General features: G+C 41.1%; 1 protein-coding gene across 1 annotated transcript in view; it reads right to left on the bottom strand.

The window, feature by feature from the left end:
* March1 (membrane associated ring-CH-type finger 1) overlaps positions 1 to 7,177 on the bottom strand; it is an 889,338-nt gene extending 882,161 nt beyond the window's left edge. Inside the window, exon 1 of the mRNA XM_008847798.2 lies at positions 6,986 to 7,177. The gene's annotated coding sequence lies outside the window, so the exon portion shown is untranslated. The remainder of the gene's footprint in view (positions 1 to 6,985) is intronic.
* Between the last annotated feature and the right edge of the window lie 374 nt (positions 7,178 to 7,551).

Here is a 7,551-nt window from a genome sequence, read left to right as displayed (position 1 = left end):
ATATATATATGTACACTTACTATTCAGGTAAGGCATACCTGAGATAGCTTATGAAGATAAAGGTTTTTTGCTCAGTTTTGGGAGATTTCAGTCCATGACCTGTTGGCCCCATTGGTTTGGGACATGTGTTCAGGCAGCCTACCAGACAGGGTGTCTGTGGTAGAGAAAACCACTCACTTTATGCCCTGATTGTGAAAGAGAGAAATATAAAAGGATTGTGACATCACAATCCCCATCAAGGGCACTGCTAAGGACATGAATTCCTAGAACCAGGGCCCAACTGATAAATGTCCAGCACATTCCAAGAGCAGTAAGATGGAAATCAAGACAACATGCATGGGCTTTAGAGGACACCGAAGAGCTAATCATTAGACAGCCCATCTGAAGAAGGTCACGAGTAGGTTTCATGACATCAGATGCAGAGAATACCAGTGAGGTAAGATGACTTTGTAGTGTACTTCTTCTGGGATGGAGGATATAAGAATCACATAAACAGCTGGAATACAGGCTGTTGTTGGATAAAGACTCCATCACACACACTTTTATAGTCTTGGGAGGCTACAGAGACACATTCGAGAGATGAAGAGCCAAGATCCTCACAGGGAAAAACAAGTGATAGAAAGCCCATCTGACACAAGTCTGATTTCACCCACAGTATGTTTAGCAAAATCTGAAACTGCACACGGTTGATGTTTGGTGAAAACTGAAATTGCACACATGTTCAGGGGTTAAACTAACGAAAGGGAGGTCTCTGTGAGGAAGAGGATGCTCAGAGGTCTTGCGGCAGTTTGTATTTGGAACCTAGAATCACCTAGTGGCAGTTCCAGATACAGGTGCACCAGAAGGGGATGAAGTCTGGAGATGCAAGCAAGACTGACTCTGCTGACACTGATTAGATTACAAGGATGGCTACTCTTTCACTTTGAATGTCCTGCAAAGCAAATATCTTTGGGCTTCTTTGGGAATGAATAAATCATATGGATCCTCTACAATTTTGGCATGTGAATAAAATCAAGAGTAAGAGAGACTGAAAACAGGTCCACAACAACATAGTTATTGGTTTTAGAAGGCAAAATATTTAAAATAATTTTGATTAATATGTTCATAGTAATGAAGGAAAAATACAGAAAATAAATTTCAATCTACAGAAAAAGAACCAAATATACAGTTTGGTTTATTTGATAGAGTAATAGCCCATAGGTAAGCTTGATAAGCCTAACATACTGTGCAGATGATGATTTATACACTGAGGTAAAGGTCAAAAGAAATACTCAGGTAACTCCAAATAGAATAAAGAATAGAAAACAGTGAAACGAGTATAGGAAGGAAGGCGGGTCTAATGAAACATCTACTACACATGAATTGATGGGAAAAAGACACAAATGGCAGGCAGGGCTGTGTCTTAAGAAGTAATAGTCAAGAATTCATCAATTAATTTCACTTACTATAAGATACTAACCCACAAATTCAAGAAGCTCTGACTCTAAGGAGGATATGCATAAAGAAAGCGATATCAAGGAACATCATAGAAAAACAGAAGGAAAGTAAAGAAAAATAAAATAAATCTCAAAATCAATCAGATACAAAGACATGTGACTTTAAAGTAACAACAATATGACTTAACAGGCTTGAGGGAAAACCTAACTCAACAGAATAGCAAGTTAATTTCTTGAAAAAAATCTCACTGAACAAAAATTGTGCTTATCTTGAATATTGGTTAGAATTACATCTGTACTAAAACATTTTTAAACACAAAAAATGAATGAAATTTACCAACTAACTTTAAATTAAAAATTTATAACAACCAATTTCATAATTTGTATGATCAAATTATAATAAATGAATTGTTAAAGATGCCGTTAATTTAAAATGCCAGATATTTAAAAGATATCACAAACTAAATTCACATTGATAATGTTACTTACTTCTTTAACTGAAATGAATTATTAGATTCACCATACATATTTATCTAACCATTTTCACTGTGTTTTGCAAATCACTGTCATAAGTTAACACTGTCCCTCTGCCAGGGAGCCAGGCAAAGCAGAAGCTATCATAAAATGAAATAGCATTCAAAGACATTCTGAGAGCTATCCTCAATGACACAAGTTCAAGGCTGAAATGCTTACTTCCTCCCTCCATAATTTGGAACTGATGAAGTAGGCAAGTAATTGTTGATAGCATAGAGAAGCACATTAAGTTACAAAATGTAGCTCATGTATTCCAATGACTTGTAAAGAATTTGTCTCAAAATATGTGTGATGTCAACCTCACTAGATCTGAACTCAACTAAAGTGCAAGCCTCAGGGCGCTCCTGTGCCTTTCTTGTTCAGATTACAATGAAGCAGGGGAAGACCCACCCTACATGTGGGCAGCACCTTCTGGTGGCAGCACAGAAGGAAGATAAATGGAAGCTGAAGAACGAAACTTTTTCCTGCTTGCCTTCACTCTCGCTGGCAAGTCCATCAATCCTATTGCTGTTGCATTCCTTCCCTGATATTAGAACCAGCTTCCCTGAGTTCCAGTGTAGACTGAAGACAGTAGCTCTCTAAATCCTCCAGCCTTCTCTGCCAGATTTGGACTGCTGAGACATCCAACCTCACGGACTGAGCAACTACAGAATTCTTAGCCTCTCCAGGGTGAGACAGTCATTGTTGGATTATGACAACTGTATCATGTAAGCCAATCTAATAAGTCATATAATATATATATGCATATATATAAATTATGTTTCTTTAGAAGACTCTGACTAATATACTATCTTTAATCGATTTGTTTAAAATAAAAACTCTGTTAAGGGGCTGGAGAGATGGCTTAGTGCTTAAGAGCACTGGCTGCTCTTCCAGAGGACCCAGGTTCAATTTCCAGCACCTACACGGCAGCTAACACATGTCTGTACCTTCAATTGCAGGGGATCTCACACCCTCATCTGACCTCTATGGGCACGGCAGGACATGGGTGCACTTATATGCATACAGGCAATACACTCATACACATAAAATAAGATACACATTTTTTAAAACTCCATTAATATTTTCTGTACTCATTCATTAAAATATCATATTTGGGGCTGGAGAGATGGCTCAGCAGTTAAGAGCACTGACTGCTCTTGCAGAGGACCCGGGTTTGATTCCCAGCACCCACATGGCAGCTATGAACCATCCTTAACTCCAGTTCCAGGGGAATCGAAGCCCTCTTCTGACCTCTGCAGCATTGCACAACACGGGTGCACTCACATACATGCAGGCAATGCACTCATACACATAAAATAAAATTTTTTAAAAAACATATCGTATTTGGGCTGATGAAATGGGTCCTCATCAGGTAAAGGCAGTTGTTGCAATTCTGATGATCTGAGTTCAATCTCTGGAACCAACCTTGTAGAAGGAGAGAACCAATTCCCACAAGGTGTCCTCTGACCACATTCACATTGTGGCGTGTGGGCACACACAATAAATAAACAATAAAAATAAATAAATACAATAAAAAATTAAAACTATATACCTTTATAAGCATAACCTTATTAGCATTTTAAAAGGCTATTTGGCTTTTGTTTTATTTTATCATTGCAGAAGAAACTAAGTTACTAAAAGCTTTCCACCACAGTTTGAATAACCAATTTCCATATCAAAGGACTATACAAAAATTACAACCATAATGTTCTGTGATCCATAAGCATCCTTAAACTAGACAAGCCAGATGATATCTTTATGGAGAGGCCATAAGATAATCTTCTGATTGAGTTCAAGATAGAACTCTGCCTGAAGGAAAGTGGAAGAAATTTCACGTACTGAAGATGTTTAAGAATCTGTTAAATCAACCGACTGGAACAATGAAAAGCAAGAGATCATTAAAAATATGAACTCAATCCTATATACCATCTTTTCTTGGAAACTTTCCAGTGTTCTGACAAAATGCATATGATAATTCATCTTCATTGTCAACTTCTCTGTATTTAAGATCATCTAGTAGATATGCTCCAGGTGTGTGTGTGAGGATGCTTCAAGAGAGGTTTAAGTGATGAGGGAAGATTCACCTTAAACATAGATGGCACCATCCCATGTGCTGGGACCCAAAATGAATAAAAGGTGAAAGAGAAGAAAATCTGATGGGCACAAGCTTTCCCTTTCTCTGCTTCCTGACTGCTAACTTGACATAACCACTGATGAGCAACCTCCAGTCTGCCCCAGCTGTGAGCCTGAAACCATGCCTTCCCCAGCATGATGGACTGTATTCCTCTGAGCTGTGAGTCAAAATAAAGCTCTACTCCTTTAAAGTGACTTTTTGAAAGATCACAGCAAGAGAAAAGCTCTTTCCCATGACCTCTGGAGCATCCCTGGTGTCTGCTCTTGGCACTGTGCTGTGGCTTTGATACTGTCTTCTAAGGCAACTTCTTCCTCATCTCTCATCTTTCCCAATTAAGAGTCCTTATATAGTGAATTAGCCAAAGTATTTGTGAAACACATTACAGAATTTAAGGGGAAGAGTTTCTAGTTCAAGGCCATTTTTATCCCATGTGCTTTAAAAAATAATATTGTACTTCCTCTCAACTGTATCCTATTTGTTAGACACATTTTATGAAGATAGTCCTAACATAGTCCTATGCATTTGCAGTAAAATGCTGAGAGATTGTCATCTTTCTGGGATAAAATGTTTTAAATGAATATTTTAGATATATAATCTTTTTTTGATGTGCATTTTATTTACCTGTAAGACTGATAAAGCATCTTATTTTTAAAGGTAATATCATTTATGAAAAAACATAAACCAAATGCCACAAAATGACCTACGCTGTAATTTCTGACTGTCTGATCAGAATTATCATATATTTTAGGTCAGTGTATATGTTTATGTGTACCCCACTACAGAAGCACATCAGCAGATCATATGCTTGCTAAGCTAGCTTTAAAGGGAGTTTCTGCCATCTTACCATCAAAGGGAAGGAGTCAACATGAGCAACAGGTGCTGTAAGAACCTTAACACAGAGCTAGATATGCTTTACTATAAAGACAAGAGTACAAGAAAATTAGAAAGGAAACTGAAGAAATAGACTGAGCCCTCTGTGACAGTCAAGAAACACATAACACAATAAACATTCTTTTTCAATCACAGGAGAAAAATGTTGCTGCCAACCCCAGGAGTCCTGGATAAAGACAAACTCTCTTTAGTCAAATTATCTGTCTCTTCACATAGATTCACATAATCAAACAGTTAATTATACACTTCCCAGGAGAGATGAGCACGTAAAACCCAGAATGAGCTTTTCCAAAATCAAAATAACAGTCTCTTATAGCCTTCCTTGCTCCATGGTTCATATTTATAAAACTCCCTCTAGTATGTCAGATCCCTCTTCATTTCTACATTCATTATTCCAAAAATTTTCTATCAGGTTTGAACTGAAAGGGTTATCAGAGAGGCATCACAAATGAAGAAAATATATTTTGATCTTGTGTCTTCAAAGACCTTCGTTAGGACCAGGTATCTTTAAACGAACAGAAAGAAAGAAAGAAAGAAAAGAAAGAAAGAAAGAAAGAAAGAAAGAAAGAAAGAAAGAAAGAAAATCTAAAGGAAAACAACCTTTCTAAAGACAGTATAAAATGATCCTTGAAGTTATAACTTTCATTGCTTTATTCCTGTGTCTTGTAATTATCTTGGGGACTGGGGTACCCAACTTGTATGTCTAGAACCTCCTTGCTGTTCAGTGATTATTTATTATACACTAAGTTCAGGAATATGTATTAGATATTAAATTTTTTAAATATTTCAGATTGCAGTGGTTGGAAACTCTCGTTTTGGAAGCAAGTGAACTCAAAGTAGTAAAATTTCCATCTTTTGCACAAGGTGGTTGGGTTGGGGGTGGGGCGCAGGGTAGATTCCTAATCATTTGCTCAAGGTGCGAAAACTAGATTCTTTCCAAACAGGAGGAATTCATTGATAAAGCTTGTGCCCCACCGGCAGGAAGACAGCAGGTGTGGGTATTGTAAGCTGATACACGCGGTGCTATACTCTCAAACTAAGGCACTTGGGCAGCTTCTGAATCGCTTTAAGTCCACAAAGCTACATCATAGTAAAGATAGTACTGTTTACCCTATTTAGCAAGCAAAGCTCTTCTGGAGTAACAAAAGGAATTGCCGAGAAAACCTGGCGCTTTCTAATAGCACACTGGACCTGCCTTTGCCTCCATTCGCTCCACCACAGACAATACCCACAACAGGCGCATCCGAAAGCAGGAGGAAAAAAAAAAAAAGAGCGAGAATCATTTTCGCTAAGTTTGTTGTTTCCCTCGCCCCACTTGGGATAGAACTTAGGCGATTGTGGGTTTTCACTGGCCACTTCACTTCCTAGGGCTCCAGAAGCCCGCTCCACACCTGGATAACTGCGACACTCACCCGTGAGCTCAGGACCCTCCTGGCGTCCTTAACCCTGGCTCTCCACCTCTCCTGCCATGGGAACACAGTGGCATCTCTCGCCCAACCGGGCTGGTGCAGGGAACCAGGATTGGACCCAACAGTTGCAATCAGGTTTGCGCGCATCAGCATTAAAACCAAGACAAAGGCTGAGCGCTCAGCCTTCCATGGTGCGCTCCCTTTGCTGGGTAATCAAGTACTCTCTCGCTCAAGCACTGCGAGCGATTGAGCCTAAGAAGTCACTGGCATTGATTCGAATTCGGTGCGTTCAGACAGGGGTGCGGCTCACTTGTTATCCATCAAGGGTCTACCAAGGAAACTACCCCAGGCAGCGGACTGGGGCAGCCTGCGCTTACCCAAGAAGCTCCTAGCGCCTGCTACCAGCGGATTGGGTACCAGTACCAGTCCAGGCGCTCCTGCGTGGAACCACCTGGGCAGAGGCACCTGCTGCCTGAGCTCCGGGCTAGGGCTGTGCCCAGTCCCGCTCTCTGGAGCAGAGACAAGCCTCCCAGGACCACAAACCGAAGAGAGTGAGGACTCTCCTCCGCGCTGATTGAATGATCTTTGCTATCACTCACCGTGGGAGGATGAAGTGGTTCAGGCGGCCGCCAGGCTGCGCGCAGCCAGCATCCCGGGGCGCCGGCATCCTCCCATCCTTTGTCAGTGGTTGGAGGTGCACTCCTCCCCAGCTCTCGAGCTCGCGAACGTGAGCCTGGTGGCAGGCAGCCCAGCTCTGGCTACGCTCCCCAGCCCTCTTTCCTCCTCTGCTCCTCCTCCCTCTCTCCGTCCCTCTCCACGAGCCGGCACTCACTGGGCTCCCATGATGTCATCCAGTGGAAATCTGCCATGCTCAAAAACTGGAATAATCCAGCGCTCACGCGGAGAGCACAGAGCAGGCAGAAGAGGCAGCAGCAGAGCCCCAAGAGTTCCCAGACGCTAGTGTGAATCCTGTAAGCCGAGTCAAGGACAGGACAGTGCAGAGACTTAGGAAAGGCATCTCCCAGGCTGGGAGGAGAACCTGTATTTGTTCACTGCTCTGAAATTCTGAAATCAGTATCTAGACTGATGGCAAAAAACAAGTGTGAAGATTAGAAAGTTTTTCGGCATCTGGAGAGCCATGTGTCTGTGCTTCAAGAAGGGGAAT

The sequence above is a fragment of the Nannospalax galili genome, unplaced genomic scaffold (genome assembly GCF_000622305.1).
Source record: "Nannospalax galili isolate Female #2095 unplaced genomic scaffold, S.galili_v1.0 scaffold283, whole genome shotgun sequence".
Taxonomy (NCBI): Eukaryota; Metazoa; Chordata; class Mammalia; order Rodentia; family Spalacidae; genus Nannospalax; species Nannospalax galili.
The sequence above is the reverse complement of the archived record's forward strand: the minus strand, read 5'-3'. Positions and strand labels throughout refer to the sequence as shown.